The sequence below is a fragment of the Leptodactylus fuscus genome, chromosome 6 (assembly GCF_031893055.1).
Source record: "Leptodactylus fuscus isolate aLepFus1 chromosome 6, aLepFus1.hap2, whole genome shotgun sequence".
In the NCBI taxonomy this organism is placed as follows: domain Eukaryota; kingdom Metazoa; phylum Chordata; class Amphibia; order Anura; family Leptodactylidae; genus Leptodactylus; species Leptodactylus fuscus.
The window spans coordinates 66,989,571-67,010,361 of NC_134270.1; positions in this window are offsets into that span (position 1 = coordinate 66,989,571).

Sequence of the window (20,791 nt, forward strand, 5' to 3'; positions counted from 1 at the left end):
GGGCCCTCTCATATGCAAAATATATCATCGATGTATCTTTTCCAGCATCGGCAGTGTTCCGAAAATAGCTTGTTAGTGTATACATATCTTTTCTTCAAAGAAAGACGTATATGCGTTTGCATATGGGGGGGGGGGGATTGGACCCCATTGCGGTACCTTGAACCTGCAGAAAAAAATCATCCTGAAACATGAAGAAGTTGTTGGTTAGAATTAATTCCAATATTGTCATGCAAAATTCATTAGTTGATGGAAATTTGGCTGACCGTTCTAACAAGGTGTGGGTAGCTGCTAAGCCTTTCTGGTGTATAATAGATGTGTAGAGGCTATTCACATTGAATGTGATGAGCCATCAATCTCATCCCAGATTAGGTAGTGATCTAACCTGTTTGAGAAAATTTCCAGTATCTAGTAAAAAGGACTTTGTGGTTTTGACTAAAGGAGTAGGAATTCTTTCTAGGACAATGGCTAGTGGGGACAGAACAGAATCAGTGGAGGTCACAATGGGCCTTCCAGGTGGATTTTCTAGTCATTTATGAATCTTTGGGAGGACATAGAAAACGGGTATTATGGGATATTTTTTCAAAAGGAATTTGTGTGTTTTGCTATCAATGATGTTTCATTCAAGAAACATATCTACAGTCGTCCTGATCTTAGCTACTATGGAAGTGGTTGGGTTGTCAGATAATTTACGGTAGACCTTAGTGTCAGAAAGTTGCGTACGAATTTCTTTAACATACGCTGACCTGTTCCATACCACCACTGCGCCCCCCTTATCTGCAGGTTTGATTATCAAGTCTCGATCATCCATGAGGGATTTTAGAGACAATTGTTCTTCCTGGGACAGATTGGTGGGGTTGAACCAGTTACCTTTGTCAATCTCACTACAAACAGTTCTAACATCACTTTTAACTTGTTCGATAAAGGCTTCCGTGTGTGAGACTCTTGGGGGTGTATAGGAGCTCTTGTTTCTACCGTGTTTCCCCGAAAGTAAGACAGTGTCTTACATTCTTTTTACCCCCAAAAGTCCCACAGAAGAGACAGACGGGGCGGACGAAGCTGAGGAAGAAGGCGGTGCTGGCTATGGCAACAGGTAGGAGACGAATAGCCTTTTTTAAGGCTATTCCGACGTGGTCAGAGGAAAGAACTTCTTTTAATGGAAGAATCCCTTTAACTCCTCGCGTGCCGAGTGCTTCCATTCATTTCAATGGAAGCGTGCCATTGAAATGAATAGAAGCGGCTGGCACGCGGGGGGTTAAGCGGCCGCCGGCAAAGTCCTTTTTCACAGCGCTGTGCTGTGAGAGCTGGGGGGAACGCCCCCTCCCTCTCCGGGGAGTTGCCCCCGGCTCTCACAGCACAGCGGAGCTCCGTGTTTCCCCGATACAGTAGTAACACCCCCCCGAAAGTAAGACAGTGTCTTACATTCTTTTTACCCCGAAAGTCCCACTATGTCTTACTTTCGGGGTATGTCTTACATTAGCCGACCTCCCTAAAACCCCCGCTTCGTCTTACTATCGGGGGTGTCTTACTATCGGGGAAACACGGTAAGACCTAGGGTAGTAATACTAACAGGAGTTGTTACCTGAGAATCTGTTTGCTGTGCTATGGAGCTTTCCTGGCTAAAATGAGCCTTCAGACGAATGTTCCTAAAAATCTTTCCAGGTCCATCTTTAACTGGAAAGAATTAAATTTGTAGGCTGGACTAAATGACAAACCTTTTTGTAAAAGTCTGAGTTGAGGAGGGGAGAGGTTTTTCGAGGAAATATTTGCAAATATTGGGGTCTCATTACCTGAGATCGAGTCGTCATTTGCACTTGGTCTTCCTCGTTTGCATTGGCCCTCCCGCCTCGTCTTCCTCATCAGGGTGGTTTTGGGTTTTGGCCTAAAAAATTGGATGGGCCGGATAGATTGCCAGATAGATCGCTTTCTGAGCCCAAATTGGAATTGGAAGAATAACCGTCGAAGCGGGGACTTCTCCTGGGATATCTTGAGTAACCGGATGTATCCTGCCATTTATAGACGTGATTATTGGTGTAGTCCTCAGCGTCTCTTAGGAACTTATTTATTTTCTTGTGTTCTTCTTGTCAGAAGCTGGATAGAGTTGAATCCACCTTGTTCTTTAATGTGGAAAATTCTGGTTCAGTCAATGTTGACCGCAGCTGTGACTCAATGCTTTTGACTTTTTCTTGGTGTTCCATGATTTCTGTGTTCACAGATTTATGAGTACAAGTTTATGAAAGGGATGAATCTCTCACATGGGTTCATGGCATCCTACAGAAATCATTGAACTGAGACAGCCAGCCATAAAGACACTCTGTGAACTGATAAGAACATTACAAACTGATGAATTGTTTAGTTGTTTAGTTGTATAACCAAAAATTTTCTTCTACCCTCCCTCCTAGAATTCTATTCCTACCGTGTTTCCCCGAAAGTATGACACCCCCTGAAAGTAAGGCATGCCGGGGGTTTCTGTTGAATTGCCTAATATATGGCATCCCCCGAAAAAAAGGCATGCCCGGCAGTGGTGTGCGGGGTTTCGAGGGGTGGGGCTTATTGGAGCTTTCGTGGGCGTGGCTTAGCGAGCTCCACTTCACTGACACAGCAGCCATGCTCTGTGCTCCGTGTGCACAGCAAAGCCGGCTGCTGCCTCTGCTGTTGTAGGATGAGCTCTCCCAGCTCATCCCAGAGGCAGAGACAGCAGCTGCCATACAGAAGAGGCAGCAGCCGGCTTTCCTGTGCACACGGAGCACAGAGCACGGCTGCTGTGTCAGTGAAGTGGAGCTTGCAAAGCTCCGCTAAGCCCCGCCCCCCAAAGTCTCGCTAAGCCCCCCCCCCCCCCCCCCGAAGCCTAGCTAAGCCCCGCTCACCACTTTCAGGATGAACAGCAGCACCAGCGCTGCTAGGAAGAAGGGAAAGGTAAGTATGATAACTTCCCCCCTCTCCTACACTACACTACCTACAACCGGCAGTCATGCTGACGCTCCACTAAGGAAGTGCCGGCATGACTGCCGGTTGTAATAAGGCATCCCCCGAAAATAAGACAGGTCCTATATTTACTTGGGTCACCAAGTCCACTATGACACCCCAGGAAATGATGCCAACACCTCTGGAATGACACTGGGACAGCAGGGGAAGCATGTCTGGGGGCATCTAACACACCAAAGACCCTCTATTACCCCAACATCACAGCCTAACAACTACACACTTTACACATTCAAAAAAACCTCTATCAAAGTGGGAAAATACCTGGAAACCTTCTTTACTCCCCAAATGGATGGACACAAACCCCAATTTAAGCTCAACAAACAGTAACAACCACCCCTTTAAATCACGTTCCCCATGACAACCACGGATGGAATAGACAATGGGAAATCCACAAGCCCTCACCCTTAACTGTCATTTTGTGTGTGTGTGATGTGGTAAGACCTTCCAAAATTCACTTTTCTAGCCCTTAACATGAGCCCTTCCAAACAAAGTTACAGGACCTTAAGCTGAGCTACCAGCAGAGATTGAGGCCCTTGGCATGAGTAGAGCCTTGCACCTGCAGTGTTTTTGGCACTTAGGGTGAGTTGAGCCTTGTACCAGCGTGTGTCCCTTAACATCAGGCAGGCCCTAAGTTCTGCACTTTGCACAAAAGTTCCACATTAACTAGGCTGAATGGTACAAACCTTAGTAGGCCTGAGAACCAGGAACAGGTCTTGCAATGGCTGTCGGATAACGCTTAAAGCACATTGTCCACCAGCCAGTCAGCCTCTACCTCCTCTTACCCAACAGTCTTGTCCTCCTTCCACCCAAAATTCCCAATCTTCCCAGAACAATAACCCCAACTGTCCCTGCTCCCCAGAGCTGTTCTCCCTTCCTTTGACTGTACCGCAACCTGCCCCTCCATTTCGCGATTCCACGGACCTAACAGACGAGTATCTGTGTCCAGATGCTCAAACACTAGAGTCTCCTCCATCTCCGGTCGATTTGGTGGCGGATGACCAGCAACCCACCCTCATCGACGACGATGAGATGCAGTTGCTGTCAGGGCAGCCAGTTGACATGCGCATTGTGCAGGAGGAGGAGGCGAGACAGGAGTTGGAAGAGGAGGTGGTGGACGACAAGGACACCGACCCCACCTGGACAAGGCGGATGTCAAGCTGGGAAAGTAGTGTGGATGTTGAGGCAGGTGCAGCACCAAAAAGGGTAGCTAGAGGCAGAGGTCAACAGCTTTACCGAAGCCAGGCCAGACCCGGAATGTCCGAAGATGTTCCCTTTTGTACCCAGCCCAGAAAAACTCCCCCATCGAGGGCACGTTTCTCGAAGGTGTAGAGTTTTTTCAAGGAATGCGCCGAGGACAGATATAGTGTCGTCTACACAATTTGCCTCTCGAAATCGAGTAGGGGCCCTGAGAAGAGCAACCTGTCCACCACTTCAATGCACCATCATTTGGAATCCAAGCACTGGAATCAGTGGCAGGCAGCAACGGCAGGACAAACGTCGCCCGCCGTTTATGCCACTGCCTCTGCTCACAGTGCTGGCGATGCACTCCAGAGGACGAGCCAGGACATCACTTCATCTGCCTCCGCCACTTTGTTGACTTCTCCCTCATCCTCTCCTGTTTCTGTCTTATCTCCTTCTCCTGCACCATCAAAGGCACCATCAGGCGCTTCTTTACAACAACCCACCATCTCTCAGACATTGGAGCGCCGGCAGAAATACACCGCTAACCACCCACCCACGCAAGCCTAGAACGCCAACATCGCTAAACTGCTGGCCCAGGAGAGGTTGGCGTTCCGGCTTGTTGAAACTCCCGCCTTCCCGGACCTGATGGCAACTGTGGCACCTCACTATGCTGTCCCTAGCTGTCACAACTTCTCCCGGTGTGGCGTCCCCGCCTTGCACCAGCACGTGTCACTCAACATCAGGTGGGCCCTTAGTTCCGCGCTTTGCTGCAAGGTCCACTTGACCACCGACACTTGGACAAGCGCCTGTGGTCAGGGATGCTGCTTATCTTTAAGAACAGGCAGGGTGAATGTGGTGGAGTCTGGTCCCGGGGTGCAAACTGAGGTACCCTATCCTCTCCCAGGCCAAAATTCATGGCAGGAGTAGACTGAAACCCTACGACGCTGCAACCTCCACCCCAGCTACTAGCAGCAAATGCTAAAACACTGGTGTGGTGAGACGTCAGCAGGCAGTGCTGAAGCTCATCAGCTTGGGGGACAGACAGCACAGTGCCTCCGAGGTCAGGGATGCCATCCTGGCTGAGATGGCATTTTTTTTTCCCTGCTACACCTGGGGCCTGGCATAATGGCTGGAACCTGGTAGCGACTCTGGAGCTTGCCAGCCTCCAACACGTTCCATGTTTGGCCCACGTCTAACCTAGTGGTGCAACGTTTTTTGAAAACATACCCAAATGTACCGAAGCTACTGTTGAAAATGCGGCGCTTGTGCGCCCACTTTTGCAAGTGTACAGGAGTCGCTGCTAGCCTAAAAACACTCTAGCAAGGCCTACATCTGTCCAAACACAGGCTGTTGTCCGTCATTCACACACGCTGAAACCCTACAATACCATATCTTGAGCAGGGTGTGTGAGCTGCACAGACCTTTGATGGAGTTCCATCTACAAAACCCAAGGGTTCCTCAAAGTCAGCTCCCAAAGTTTCTGCACCATGAGTTTCCAGGGGTGGCAGAGTTATGGCTAGGGGAAGAGGCATGGATAGGGATGATGTCTAGGGGTAAAAGCAGTGTGGATGTGGAGGCAAGCTAAGCAGCAAAAACTGGGGGTACAAGCTAAGGCATGGACTGGGGTGATGTCTAGGGGCAAAAGCAGTGTGGATGTGGAGGCAAGCTAAGCAGGGAAAAAGGTGGCTAGAGGCAAAGGGATGTCCAGAGGCAGAAGACAGCTGCATGACAGAAGCTAGACCTGAGCCAGCAAGATGCCCTCTTTTCTAGCTTCCTTAGAAAAATTCCCCCATCGAGGCCACGTTCCTCGCTGGGGGAGATAATTTCTAAATGTATAGGTCGAGGACAAACTGAGTGTGGTTTACACACTTTGCAATGCGACTCCCCATCTCCCAGGCCTTTCATTCCAGGCTAAAGTACAGCACAACCCACCCACATGCCCAAGGCTTCAACGGCCTCATCTCAAAAATTCTGGCCCAGGAGATGTTGGGGTCCCGGCTTGTGGACACTCTGCCCTTTTTGGGCCTGCTGGCTGCTGCGCCACCTCACTGTGCCGTCCACACCAGCACTTTTCCCCAAACATGAGGCGGTCCCTAAGTTCAGCGCTTTGCCCAAAAGTTCCACAAGACCAGCTATGAATGGACAAGTGCATGCGGACAGGGACGCTAACTTTTAATCTTGGCACAGTGGTTGAATGTACTTGAGGCATGGACCGCGTCGCAAAATGTGGTAGACTGACTTGTCTCCCCACACAACGTTCCTGGGAGGAGGGCTGAAACACCACCCTCCTCCTCCGCTGTTAGATTGACCCCAGCTACGAGCTGGAAACGCAGAAACACTGGTGTGGGGAGACGTCAGCAGGCCGGGCTGAAGCTCATCAGCTTGGGGGACGGACAGCACACTGCCTCTGAGGTCAGGGATGCCATCCTGGATGAGATGGCAATTTGTTTATCCCCGCTGCCCCTGGGGCCAGGCTTTTTTGTCTTGTTGGAGGGCTCTGGAGCTTGCCAGCCTCCAACACGTTCCATGCCTGGCCCACGTGTTCAATCTAGTGGTGCAACGATTTTTAAAAACATACCCCAAATTAGCAGAGATAAGGGTGAAAGTGGGGCACTTGGACAACCACTTTCCCAAGTCTACAGTACCTGGAGCTAGCCGCAATACACTCCAGCAAGGCCTACATCTGCCTGAAGCACCTACTGTTGTGCGAGGTCACCACACGCTCAAACCCTAGATACCGTATGTTGAGCAGGGTGTGTGAGCAGCAGAGACCTTTGATGGAGTACCAGCTACAAAACCCAAGGGTTCCTCAGAGTCAGCTCCCTCACTTTCTGCACCATGAGTTTCCATGGGTGGCAGAGTTATGGCTAGAGGCACAGGCATGGATAGGGGTAATGTGTAGGGGCAAAAGCAGTGTGGATGTGGAGGCAAGCTAAGCATAAAAAACTGGGGGTAAAAGCAGAGGCATGGACTGGGGTGATGTCTAGGGGCAAAAGCAGTGTGGATGTGGAGGCAAGCAAAGCAGGGAAAATGGTGGCTAGAGGCAAAGGGATGTCCATAGGCAGCAAGGGCAAAGATGCAAAACTCTCCCCTGTTTCAAGAATTTTCCTGACTTGTCTCCCCACAAAACATTCCTGGGAGGAGGGCTGAAACACCACCCTCCTCCTCCTGAGCTGTTAGATTGACCCCAGCTACGAGCTGGAAACGCTGCAACACTGGTGTGGGGAGACGTCAGCGGGCCGTGCTGAAGCTCATCAGCTTGGGGGCCAGACAGCACACTGCCTACAAAGTGAGTCATGCCATCCTCGATGAGACGGCAATGTGGTTTTTGCCACTGCACCTGGGCCCAGGCATGTTGTCATGTGTGATAATGGCCGTAACCTGGGATCGGCTCTGTAGCTTGGCAGCCTGCAACATATTCCATGCCTGGGCCACGTTTTTAACTCATTGCTGCTAATCTTTTTAAAAAGGTACCCCAATGTTCCTGAGCTACTGGTGAAAGTGTGGCGCTTGTGCGGATAGTTTTTAAAGTCTATAGTTGCCGCTGCTAGCCTCTATGCACTCCTACAACGCCTGTACCTGCTGGAACAACGGCTGTTGTGCGACGTCTCCACACTGCTGGCACTAAACATATCATGTGTTGAGCAGAGTGTGTGAGCAGCACAGACCTTTGATGTAGTTCCAACTCCAAAACCCTCGGGTTCGTCAAAGTCAACTCCCTCAGTTGCTCAACCATGAGTGGCCATGGGTGGCAGACTTATGTGAAATCCCATCCCATCCATTGCACTGGACACGAAACATTAGCAGGCCCGAGCACCAGGAACAGGTGTTAGAAATACTGCAGCATCCGCCATTTCCTTCCAATTTTGGGGTTTTGGACCCACCACCGACTTGTCTGGACCTCAGTGGGGATCATGAGACACAGTTGCCATCAGGGCAAGCTGTGGTCATGTGCGGTTTGCAGTAAGGGGGCAGTGCGCAATTGGAAGAGGAGTTGGTGGATGACGAGGCCACCGACCCCACATGGACAGGGGTGATGTCTAGGGGCTAAAGCAGTGTAGATGTGGAGGGAAGCTAATTCAACAAAAAAACAGGGTAGAAGCAAAGGCATAAACTGGGGTGATGTTTAGGGGCTAAAGCAGTGTAGATGTGGAGGGAAGCTAATTCAACAAAAAAACAGGGTAGAAGCAAAGGCATAAACTGGGGTGATGTTTAGGGGCTAAAGCAGTGTAGATGTGGAGGGAAGCTAAGCAGCAAAAACAGTGGGTAGAAGCAAAGGCATGCAAAACTCTACCCTGTTGGAAGACTTATTCCTAGGTCTGGAACACGTTAATGGCCCCCCCTGGACAAATTACTGCCACTCAGGGGCCTAGTGTCACCAGGAGGGACAAGTATAGGCGCATGTTGTGGGAATACCTGGCCGACACCAGCTCTGTCCTCTCCGATCCCTCTGTGCTCTACTGCCTACACTTATTTTTTCATCTTTTTTTCTGCACTGCACATCTCTTGCCTACTTCCTTTGGGATCTTAGAAGTGGTGGTCCACTTCCAAAGGTGTTAATTTCAGGGCTGGAGTTGTCAATAGACAGTGTAACGGGAGTAGCTGAGGTATTGCTGTCTTAACCACTTTTTGGCACAAAATTAACTTCCAAAGCCAAGTATGGTGCAAGTATATGATGCAAGGACACCTACACACCTATCTCTGACACATTGGGGAGTTCACCCTCATGCGCCCTTTTGGCCTGCACCATCATGCGCCTCTTCCCAGCCACTCCACATCTCCCAAGCTTTTCATTGCAGGCAGAAGTACAACACAACCCACCCCCATGCCCAAGCCTTTAACAGCCTCATCGATAAACTGCTGGCCCTGGAGATGTTGGTGTTTGTTTATGCTTCTGGATACCCAGGCCTTCCGTCAGCAGATGGCAGCTGGGGCACCTCCCTATGCTGGGCCTAGCCGTTACTACTTCTCTTGGTGTGCTGTCCCTGCCTTGCGCCTGCATATGTCCCATAACATCAGTCGGGCCCAGAGCTCTGCGCTTTGCTGCAAGGTCCACTTGACCACCGACACATGGACAAGCGCCTGTGGTCAGGGATGCTGCAGTGCTTATCTTTAATGACAGGCAGGGTGAATGTGGTGGAGTCTGGTCCCCGGGTGCAAACTGGGGTGGCCTATCTCCTCTCCCAGGCCAAAATTCATGGCAGGAGTAGACTGAAACCCTACGATGCTGCAACCTCCACCCCAGCTACTAGCGGCAAACGCTGTAACACTGGCGTGGGGAGATGTCAGCAGGCCGTGCTGAAACTGATCAGCTTGGGGAACAGACAGCACAGTGCCTCCGAGGTCAGGGATGCCATCCTGGCTGAGATGGCATTTTTTTTCCCCTGCTACACCTGGGGCCTGGCATAATGGCTGGAACCTGGTAGCGACTCTGTTCGAATCGAACAGCCGCTCACTGTTCGTGTGTTCGAACGAGTTTCGAACCCCATTATAGTCTATGGGGAACATATACTCGTTAAGGGGGAAACCCAAATCCGTGTCTGGAGGGTCACCAAGTCCACTATGACACCACAGGAAATGATGCCAACACCTCTGGAATGACACTGGGACAGCAGGGGAAGCATGTCTGGGGGCATCTAACACACCAAAGACCCTCTATTACCCCAACATCACAGCCTAACAACTACACACTTTACACACTCAATACCACCTCTCTGACAGTAGGAAAACACCTTGAAACATGTGTATTTGGCACTTGCAGTGAGGAGAGCTTGTCACCAGCAGTGAATTTGGCCCTTGTAGTAAGTTGAGGTTGGCACCAACATTTGTTTTGAAAATCAGGGTGGATTGAGCCTCTAACCAGCAGAGTTTGGGCAAATTCATGGTGGAGGGAGCCTCTAAAAACCCCAGTTTGGACCAATTCATGGTGGAGGGAGCCTCTAAAAACCCCAGTTTGGACCAATTCATGGTGGAGGGAGCCTCTAAAAAACCCAGTTTGGACCAATTGATGGTGGAGGGAGCCTCTAAACAGCCCAGTTTGGACCAATTCATGGTGGAGGGAGCCTCTAACCAGCAGAGTTGTGGGAAAGCAGGGTGGAGGGAGCCTCTAAACAGCCCAGTTTGGACCAATTCATGGTGGAGGGAGCCTCTAAAAACCCCAATTTGGACCAATTCATGGTGGAGGGAGCCTCTAACCAGCCCAGTTTGGACCAATTCATGGTGGAGGGAGCCTCTAACCAGCCCAGTTTGGGCAAATTCATGGTGGAGGGAGCCTCTAAAAACCCCAATTTGGACCAATTCATGGTGGAGGGAGCCTCTAAACAGCCCAGTTTGGGCAAATTCATGGTGGAGGGAGCCTCTAAAAACCCCAGTTTGGACCAATTCATGGTGGAGGGAGCCTCTAAAAACCCCAGTTTGGACCAATTCATGGTGGAGGGAGCCTCTAAAAAACCCAGTTTGGACCAATTCATGGTGGAGGGAGCCTCTAAAAACCCCAGTTTGGACCAATTCATGGTGGAGGGAGCCTCTAAAAACCCCAGTTTGGACCAATTCATGGTGGAGGGAGCCTCTAAAAAACCCAGTTTGGACCAATTCATGGTGGAGGGAGCCTCTAACCAGCCCAGTTTGGACCAATTCATGGTGGAGGGAGCCTCTAAACAGCCCAGTTTGGGCAAATTCATGGTGGAGGGAGCCTCTAACCAGCCCAGTTTGGACCAATTCATGGTGGAGGGAGCCTCTAAAAACCCCAGTTTGGACCAATTCATGGTGGAGGGAGCCTCTAAAAACCCCAGTTTGGACCAATTCATGGTGGAGGGAGCCTCTAAAAACCCCAGTTTGGACCAATTCATGCTGGAGGGAGCCTCTAAACAGCCCAGTTTGGGCAAATTCATGGTGGAGGGAGCCTCTAAAAACCCCAGTTTGGACCAATTCATGGTGGAGGGAGCCTCTAAAAAACCCAGTTTGGACCAATTCATGGTGGAGGGAGCCTCTAAACAGCCCAGTTTGGGCAAATTCATGGTGGAGGGAGCCTCTAAAAACCCCAGTTTGGACCAATTCATGGTGGAGGGAGCCTCTAAAAACCCCAGTTTGGACCAATTCATGGTGGAGGGAGCCTCTAAAAACCCCAGTTTGGACCAATTCATGGTGGAGGGAGCCTCTAAAAAACCCAGTTTGGACCAATTCATGGTGGAGGGAGCCTCTAACCAGCCCAGTTTGGACCAATTCATGGTGGAGGGAGCCTCTAAACAGCCCAGTTTGGGCAAATTCATGGTGGAGGGAGCCTCTAACCAGCCCAGTTTGGGCAAATTCATGGTGGAGGGAGCCTCTAAAAACCCCAATTTGGACCAATTCATGGTGGAGGGAGCCTCTAAACAGCCCAGTTTGGGCAAATTCATGGTGGAGGGAGCCTCTAAAAACCCCAGTTTGGACCAATTTATGGTGGAGGGAGCCTCTAAAAAACCCAGTTTGGACCAATTCATGGTGGAGGGAGCCTCTAACCAGCCCAGTTTGGACCAATTCATGGTGGAGGGAGCCTCTAAAAACCCCAGTTTGGACCAATTCATGGTGGAGGGAGCCTCTAAACAGCCCAGTTTGGACCAATTCATGGTGGAGGGAGCCTCTAAAAACCCCAATTTGGACCAATTCATGGTGGAGGGAGCCTCTAACCAGCCCAGTTTGGACCAATTCATGGTGGAGGGAGCCTCTAAAAACCCCAGTTTGGACCAATTCATGGTGGAGGGAGCCTCTAAACAGCCCAGTTTGGACCAATTCATGGTGGAGGGAGCCTCTAAAAACCCCAGTTTGGACCAATTCATGGTGGAGGGAGCCTCTAAACAGCCCAGTTTGGACCAATTCATGGTGGAGGGAGCCTCTAAAAACCCCAATTTGGACCAATTCATGGTGGAGGGAGCCTCTAACCAGCCCAGTTTGGACCAATTCATGGTGGAGGGAGCCTCTAACCAGCCCAGTTTGGGCAAATTCATGGTGGAGGGAGCCTCTAAAAACCCCAATTTGGACCAATTCATGGTGGAGGGAGCCTCTAAACAGCCCAGTTTTGGCAAATTCATGGTGGAGGGAGCCTCTAAAAACCCCAGTTTGGACCAATTCATGGTGGAGGGAGCCTCTAACCAGCCCAGTTTGGGCAAATTCATGGTGGAGGGAGCCTCTAACCAGCAGAGTTGTGGGAAAGCAGGGTGGAGGGAGCCTCTAACCAGCAGAGTTGGTGGAAATCAGGGTGGAGGGAGCCTCTAACCAGCAGAGTTGGTGGAAATCAGGGTGGAGGGAGCCTCTAACCAGCAGAGTTGGGGGAAATCATGTTGGAGGGAGCCTAGTATTAGCAGAATTGTGCAACGCTTATGGTGGATGAGTATGAGGATGCGGAGGAATTGGAGAGGTTGAGTACAGACATGGAGTTTCATGTTGGGGTGCTTTACACAGGTGGGCACAAAAATGAAGGCTCTATCCAGTGGTGGTTCATTTTTATCAAAGTGAGCCGGTCGGCACTCTCAGCTGACAGACGGGTGCGCTTGTCAGTGATGATGCCACCGGCTGCACTGAACACCCTCTCAGATAGGACGCTGGCGGCAGGACAGGACAGCACCTCCAAGGCATATAGGGCAAGTTCAAGCCACAGGTCCAACTTCAACACCCAATACGTGTAGGGCGCAGAGGGGTCGGAGAGGACAGGGCTGTGGTCGGAAAGGTATTCCCGCAACATGCGCCTATACTTCTCACGCCTGGTGACACTAGGACCCTCTGTGGCGGCACTTTGGCGAGGGGGTGCCATCAAGGTGTCCCAGACCTTAGACAGTGTGCCCCTCGTTTGTGTGGACCGGTGAGAACTTGGTCGCCTACTGGAGGAACTGTCCTCCCTGCCGCCAACGTCACATGCTGGAAACATCTCCATCATATTCTGCACCAATTGCCTGTGGCAAGCATTGATGCGATTGGCCCTCCCCTCTACCGGAATAAAAGACGAGATGTTGTTTTTATACCGGGGGTCAAGGATAGCAAAGATCCAGTACTGGTTGTCCTCCATGATTTTGACAATACGCTTGTCGGTTGTAAAGCACCCCAACATGAACTCAGCCATGTCTGCCACAGTGTTAGTTGGCATGACTCCTCTGGCCCCACCGGAAAGTTCAATCTCCATTTCCTCCTCATCCTCCATGTCTACCCATCCGCGCTGCAACAATGGGACGATTCGAAGTTGCCCGGAAGCCTCCTGTATCACCATCACATCATCGGACAACTCTTCTTCCTCCTCCTCCTCCTCCTCCATTAAACGCGATGAAGCGGACAGATGTGTGGACCTACTCTCCAGCTGTGACGGATCGGATGCTATCCCTGACTCCTCTGTGTGATCTGAGTTATCCCTGATGTCAATCAGGGATTCTCTCAGAACACACAAGAGCGGGATTGTAAGGCTCACCATCGCATCCTCAGAGCTCACCCTCCTTGTGGACTCCTCAAACACCCGTAGGATGTCACAAAGGTCTCTCATCCATGGCCACTCATGGATGAGAAACTGAGGCAGCTGACTTTGTGGCACCCTAGGGTTTTGTAGCTGGTATTCCATCAAAGGTCTCTGCTGCTCAACCACTCTATTCAACATCTGAAACGTTGAGTTCCAGCGTGTGGGGACGTCGCACAAAAGCCGGTGTTGTGGCACATGCAGGCGTTGCTGGAGAGATTTTAAGCTAGCAGCGGCTACTGTCGACTTGCGAAAGTGGGCGCACATGCGCCGCACTTTCACCAGTAGCTCTGGAACATTGGGGTAGCTCTTTAGGAAACGTTGCACCACTAGGTTGAAGACGTGGGCCAGGCATGGAACATGTTGGAGTCCGGCAAGCTCCAGAGCTGCTACCAGGTTCCGGCCGTTATCACAAACGACCATGCCTGGGCCCAGGTGCAGCGGCTCAAACCATATTGCCGTCTCATCGAGGAGGGCATCCCTCACCTCGGAGGCAGTGTGCTGTCTGTCCCCCAAGCTTATCAGCTTCAGCACAGCCTGCTAACGTCTACCAACGCCAGTGCTGCAACGTTTCCAACTCATAGCTGGGGTCAATCTAACAGCGGAGGAGGAGGCGGTGGCGGAGGAGGAGGCGGTGGCGGAGGAGGAGGCGGTAGAGGAGGAGGAGGAGGGGGGTGTTCTTCTCGTGTCCCTGCCAGGAATGTTAGGCGGGGAGACGAGGTACACCGGGCCAGTTTGGGAAGCAGTCCCAGCCTCAACTACATTCACCCAGTGTGCCGTCAGTGAAATGTAGCGTCCCTGTCCGCATGCACTTGTCCACGCGTCGGTGGTCAAGTGGACCTTTGTGCAAAGCGCGGAACTAAGGGCCCGCCTGATGTTGAGTGACACGTGCTGGTGCAAGGCGGGGACGGCACACCGGGAGAAGTAGTGACGGCTAGGGACAGCATAGCGAGGTGCCGCAGTTGCCATCAGGTCCAGGAAGGCGGGAGTTTCAACAAGCCGGAACGCCAACATCTCCTGGGCCAGCAGTTTAGCGATGTTGGCGTTCAAGGCTTGCGCGTGTGGGTGGTTAGCAGTGTATTTCTGCCGCCGCTCCAATGTCTGAGAGATGGTGGGTTGTTGTAAAGAAGCGCCTGATGGTGCCTTTGATGGTGCAGGAGAAGGAGATAAGACAGGAACAGGGGAGGATGAGGGAGAAGTCAACAAAGTGGCGGAGGCAGATGAAGTGGTGTCCTGGCTCGTCCTCTGGAGTGCATCGCCAGCACAGTCAGCAGTGGCAGTGGCAGAGGCAGTGGCAGAGGCAGTGGCAGTGGCGTGAACGGCAGGCGGCCTTTGTCCTGCCGTTGCTGCCTGCCACTGATTCCAGTGCTTGGATTCCAAATGACAGCGCATTGAAGTGGTGGACAGGTTGCTCTTCTCAGAGCCCCTAATCAATTTCGAGAGGCAAATTGTGCAGACAACACTATATCTGTCCTCGGCGCATTCCTTGAAAAAACTCCACACCTTCGAGAAACGTGCCCTCGAGGTGGGAGTTTTTCGGGGCTGGGTACGAACTGGAACATCTTGGGAGATTCCGGGTGTGGCCTGGCTTCGCCTAAGCTGCTGACCTCTGCCTCTGCCTCTAGCTACCCTTTTTGGTGCTGCACTTGCCTCAACATCCACACTACTTTCCCCGCTTGACATCCCCCCTGTCCAGGTCGGGTCAGTGTCCTCATCATCCACCACTTCCTCTTCCAACTCCTGTCTCATCTCCTCCTCCCGCACAATGCGCCGGTCAACTGGATGCCCTGACGGCAACTGCGTCACATCATCGTCGATGAGGGTGGGTTGCTGGTCATCCACCACCAAATCGAACGGAGATGGAGGAGACTCTAGTGTTTGAGCATCTGGACACAGATGCTCCTCTGTTAGGTTCGTGGAATCGTGACGTGGAGAGGCAGGTTGAGGGACAATGAAAGGAGCGGAGAACAGCTCTGGGGAGCAGGAACAGTTGGGGTTATTGTTCTGTGAAGCTTGGGAATTTTGGGAGGAAGGAGGACAAGACTGTTGGGTAATAGGAGGAGAGGAGGCAGAGTCTGACTGGCTGCTGGACAATGTGCTGTAAGCGTTCTCTGACAGCCATTGCAAGACCTGTTCCTGGTTCTCGGGCCTACTAAGGTTTGTACCCTGCAGTTTAGTTAATGTGGCAAGCAACCCTGGCACTGTGGAGTGGCGCAATGCTTGCTGCCCCACAGGAGTAGGCACGGGACGCCCTGTGGCTTCACTGCTACCTTGCTCCCCAGAACCATTCCCCCGACCTCGCCCACGGCCTCGTCCACGTCCCTTTCCGGGAGCCTTGCGCATTTTGAATTCCCAGTTAGAAAGTGGCACTATATACCAGTAGCAAAAATTGTGGGTGCACGTAACCCCAATATATTCTTTGAATTCCCAGTCAGACAATGGCACTATATACCAGTAGCAAGAAATGAGGGTATTTATAACCCCAATATATTCTTTGAATTACCAGTCAGAAACTGGCACTATATGGCAGTAGCAAGAAATGAGGGTATTTATAACCCCAATATATTCTTTGAATTCCCAGTCAGACAATGGCACTGTATACCAGTAGTAAAAATTGTGGGTGCACGTAACCCCAATATATTCTTTGAATTACCAGTCAGAAACTGGCACTGTATACCAGTAGTAAAAATTGTGGGTGCACGTAACCCCAATATATTCTTTGAATTACCAGTCAGAAACTGGCACTATATGGCAGTAGCAAGAAATGAGGGTATTTGTAACCCCAATATATTCTTTGAATTCCCAGTCAGAAACTGGCACTGTATACCAGTAGTAAAAATTGTGGGTGCACGTAACCCCAATATATTCTTTGAATTCCCAGTCAGAAACTGGCACTGTATACCAGTAGTAAAAATTGTGGGTGCACGTAACCCCAATATATTCTTTGAATTACCAGTCAGAAACTGGCACTATATGGCAGTAGCAAGAAATGAGGGTATTTGTAACCCCAATATATTCTTTGAATTCCCAGTCAGAAACTGGCACTGTATACCAGTAGTAAAAATTGTGGGTGCACGTAACCCCAATATATTCTTTGAATTCCCAGTCAGACAATGGCACTATATACCAGTAGCAAGAAATGAGGGTATTTATAACCCCAATATATTCTTTGAATTCCCAGTCAGAAACTGGCACTGTATACCAGTAGTAAAAATTGTGGGTGCACGTAACCCCAATATATTCTTTGAATTCCCAGTCAGACAATGGCACTATATACCAGTAGCAAGAAATGAGGGTATTTATAACCCCAATATATTCTTTGAATTACCAGTCAGAAACTGGCACTATATGGCAGTAGCAAGAAATGAGGGTATTTATAACCCCAATATATTCTTTGAATTCCCAGTCAGACAATGGCACTGTATACCAGTAGTAAAAATTGTGGGTGCACGTAACCCCAATATATTCTTTGAATTACCAGTCAGAAACTGGCACTATATGGCAGTAGCAAGAAATGAGGGTATTTGTAACCCCAATATATTCTTTGAATTCCCAGTCAGAAACTGGCACTGTATACCAGTAGTAAAAATTGTGGGTGCACGTAACCCCAATATATTCTTTGAATTCCCAGTCAGAAACTGGCACTGTATACCAGTAGTAAAAATTGTGGGTGCACGTAACCCCAATATATTCTTTGAATTACCAGTCAGAAACTGGCACTATATGGCAGTAGCAAGAAATGAGGGTATTTGTAACCCCAATATATTCTTTGAATTCCCAGTCAGAAACTGGCACTGTATACCAGTAGTAAAAATTGTGGGTGCACGTAACCCCAATATATTCTTTGAATTACCAGTCAGAAACTGGCACTATATGGCAGTAGCAAGAAATGAGGGTATTTGTAACCCCAATATATTCTTTGAATTCCCAGTCAGAAACTGGCACTGTATACCAGTAGTAAAAATTGTGGGTGCACGTAACCCCAATATATTCTTTGAATTACCAGTCAGAAACTGGCACTATATGGCAGTAGCAAGAAATGAGGGTATTTGTAACCCCAATATATTCTTTGAATTCCCAGTCAGAAACTGGCACTGTATACCAGTAGTAAAAATTGTGGGTGCACGTAACCCCAATATATTCTTTGAATTCCCAGTCAGACAATGGCACTATATACCAGTAGCAAGAAATGAGGGTATTTATAACCCCAATATATTCTTTGAATTCCCAGTCAGAAACTGGCACTGTATACCAGTAGTAAAAATTGTGGGTGCACGTAACCCCAATATATTCTTTGAATTCCCAGTCAGACAATGGCACTATATACCAGTAGCAAGAAATGAGGGTATTTATAACCCCAATATATTCTTTGAATTCCCAGTCAGACAATGGCACTGTATACCAGTAGTAAAAATTGTGGGTGCACGTAACCCCAATATATTCTTTGAATTCCCAGTCAGAAACTGGCACTATATGGCAGTAGCAAGAAATGAGGGTATTTATAACCCCAATATATTCTTTGAATTCCCAGTCAGACAATGGCACTGTATACCAGTAGTAAAAATTGTGGGTGCACGTAACCCCAATATATTCTTTGAATTACCAGTCAGAAACTGGCACTATATGGCAGTAGCAAGAAATGAGGGTATTTGTAACCCCAATATATTCTTTGAATTCCCAGTCAGAAACTGGCACTGTATACCAGTAGTAAAAATTGTGGGTGCACGTAACCCCAATATATTCTTTGAATTACCAGTCAGAAACTGGCACTATATGGCAGTAGCAAGAAATGAGGGTATTTGTAACCCCAATATATTCTTTGAATTCCCAGTCAGAAACTGGCACTGTATACCAGTAGTAAAAATTGTGGGTGCACGTAACCCCAATATATTCTTTGAATTCCCAGTCAGACAATGGCACTATATACCAGTAGCAAGAAATGAGGGTATTTATAACCCCAATATATTCTTTGAATTCCCAGTCAGACAATGGCACTGTATACCAGTAGTAAACATTGTGGGTGCACGTAACCCCAATATATTCTTTGAATTACCAGTCAGAAACTGGCACTATATGGCAGTAGCAAGAAATGAGGGTATTTGTAACCCCAATATATTCTTTGAATTCCCAGTCAGAAACTGGCACTGTATACCAGTAGTAAAAATTGTGGGTGCACGTAACCCCAATATATTCTTTGAATTACCAGTCAGAAACTGGCACTATATGGCAGTAGCAAGAAATGAGGGTATTTGTAACCCCAATATATTCTTTGAATTCCCAGTCAGAAACTGGCACTGTATACCAGTAGTAAAAATTGTGGGTGCATGTAACCCCAATATATTCTTTGAATTCCCAGTCAGAAACTGGCACTATATGGCAGTAGCAAGAAATGAGGGTATTTATAACCCCAATATATTCTTTGAATTCCCAGTCAGACAATGGCACTGTATACCAGTAGTAAAAATTGTGGGTGCACGTAACCCCAATATATTCTTTGAATTACCAGTCAGAAACTGGCACTATATGGCAGTAGCAAGAAATGAGGGTATTTGTAACCCCAATATATTCTTTGAATTCCCAGTCAGAAACTGGCACTGTATACCAGTAGTAAAAATTGTGGGTGCACGTAACCCCAATATATTCTTTGAATTACCAGTCAGAAACTGGCACTATATGGCAGTAGCAAGAAATGAGGGTATTTGTAACCCCAATATATTCTTTGAATTCCCAGTCAGAAACTGGCACTGTATACCAGTAGTAAAAATTGTGGGTGCACGTAACCCCAATATATTCTTTGAATTACCAGTCAGAAACTGGCACTATATGGCAGTAGCAAGAAATGAGGGTATTTGTAACCCCAATATATTCTTTGAATTCCCAGTCAGAAACTGGCACTGTATACCAGTAGTAAAAATTGTGGGTGCACGTAACCCCAATATATTCTTTGAATTACCAGTCAGAAACTGGCACTATATGGCAGTAGCAAGAAATGAGGGTATTTGTAACCCCAATATATTCTTTGAATTCCCAGTCAGAAACTGGCACTGTATACCAGTAGTAAAAATTGTGGGTGCACGTAACCCCAATATATTCTTTGAATTCCCAGTCAGACAATGGCACTATATACCAGTAGCAAGAAATGAGGGTATTTATAACCCCAATATATTCTTTGAATTCCCAGTCAGACAATGGCACTGTATACCAGTAGTAAAAATTGTGGGTGCACGTAACCCCAATATATTCTTTGAATTCCCAGTCAGAAACTGGCACTATATGGCAGTAGCAAGAAATGAGGGTATTTATAACCCCAATATATTCTTTGAATTCCCAGTCAGACAATGGCACTGTATACCAGTAGTAAAAATTGTGGGTGCACGTAACCCCAATATATTCTTTGAATTACCAGTCAGAAACTGGCACTATATGGCAGTAGCAAGAAATGAGGGTATTTGTAACCCCAATATATTCTTTGAATTCCCAGTCAGAAACTGGCACTGTATACCAGTAGTAAAAATTGTGGGTGCACGTAACCCCAATATATTCTTTGAATTACCAGTCAGAAACTGGCACTATATGGCAGTAGCAAGAAATGAGGGTATTTGTAACCCCAATATATTCTTTGAATTTCCAGTCAGAAACTGGCACTGTATACCAGTAGTAAAAATTGTGGGTGCACGTAACCCCAATATATTCTTTGAATTCCCAGTCAGACAATGGCACTATATACCAGTAGCAAGAAATGAGGGTATTTATAACCCCAATATATTCTTTGAATTCCCAGTCAGACAATGGCACTGTATACCAGTAGTAAAAATTGTGGGTGCACGTAACCCCAATATATTCTTTGAATTCCCAGTCAGAAACTGGCACTATATGGCAGTAGCAAGAAATGAGGGTATTTATAACCCCAATATATTCTTTGAATTCCCAGTCAGACAATGGCACTGTATACCAGTAGTAAAAATTGTGGGTGCACGTAACCCCAATATATTCTTTGAATTACCAGTCAGAAACTGGCACTATATGGCAGTAGCAAGAAATGAGGGTATTTGTAACCCCAATATATTCTTTGAATTCCCAGTCAGAAACTGGCACTGTATACCAGTAGTAAAAATTGTGGGTGCACGTAACCCCAATATATTCTTTGAATTCCCA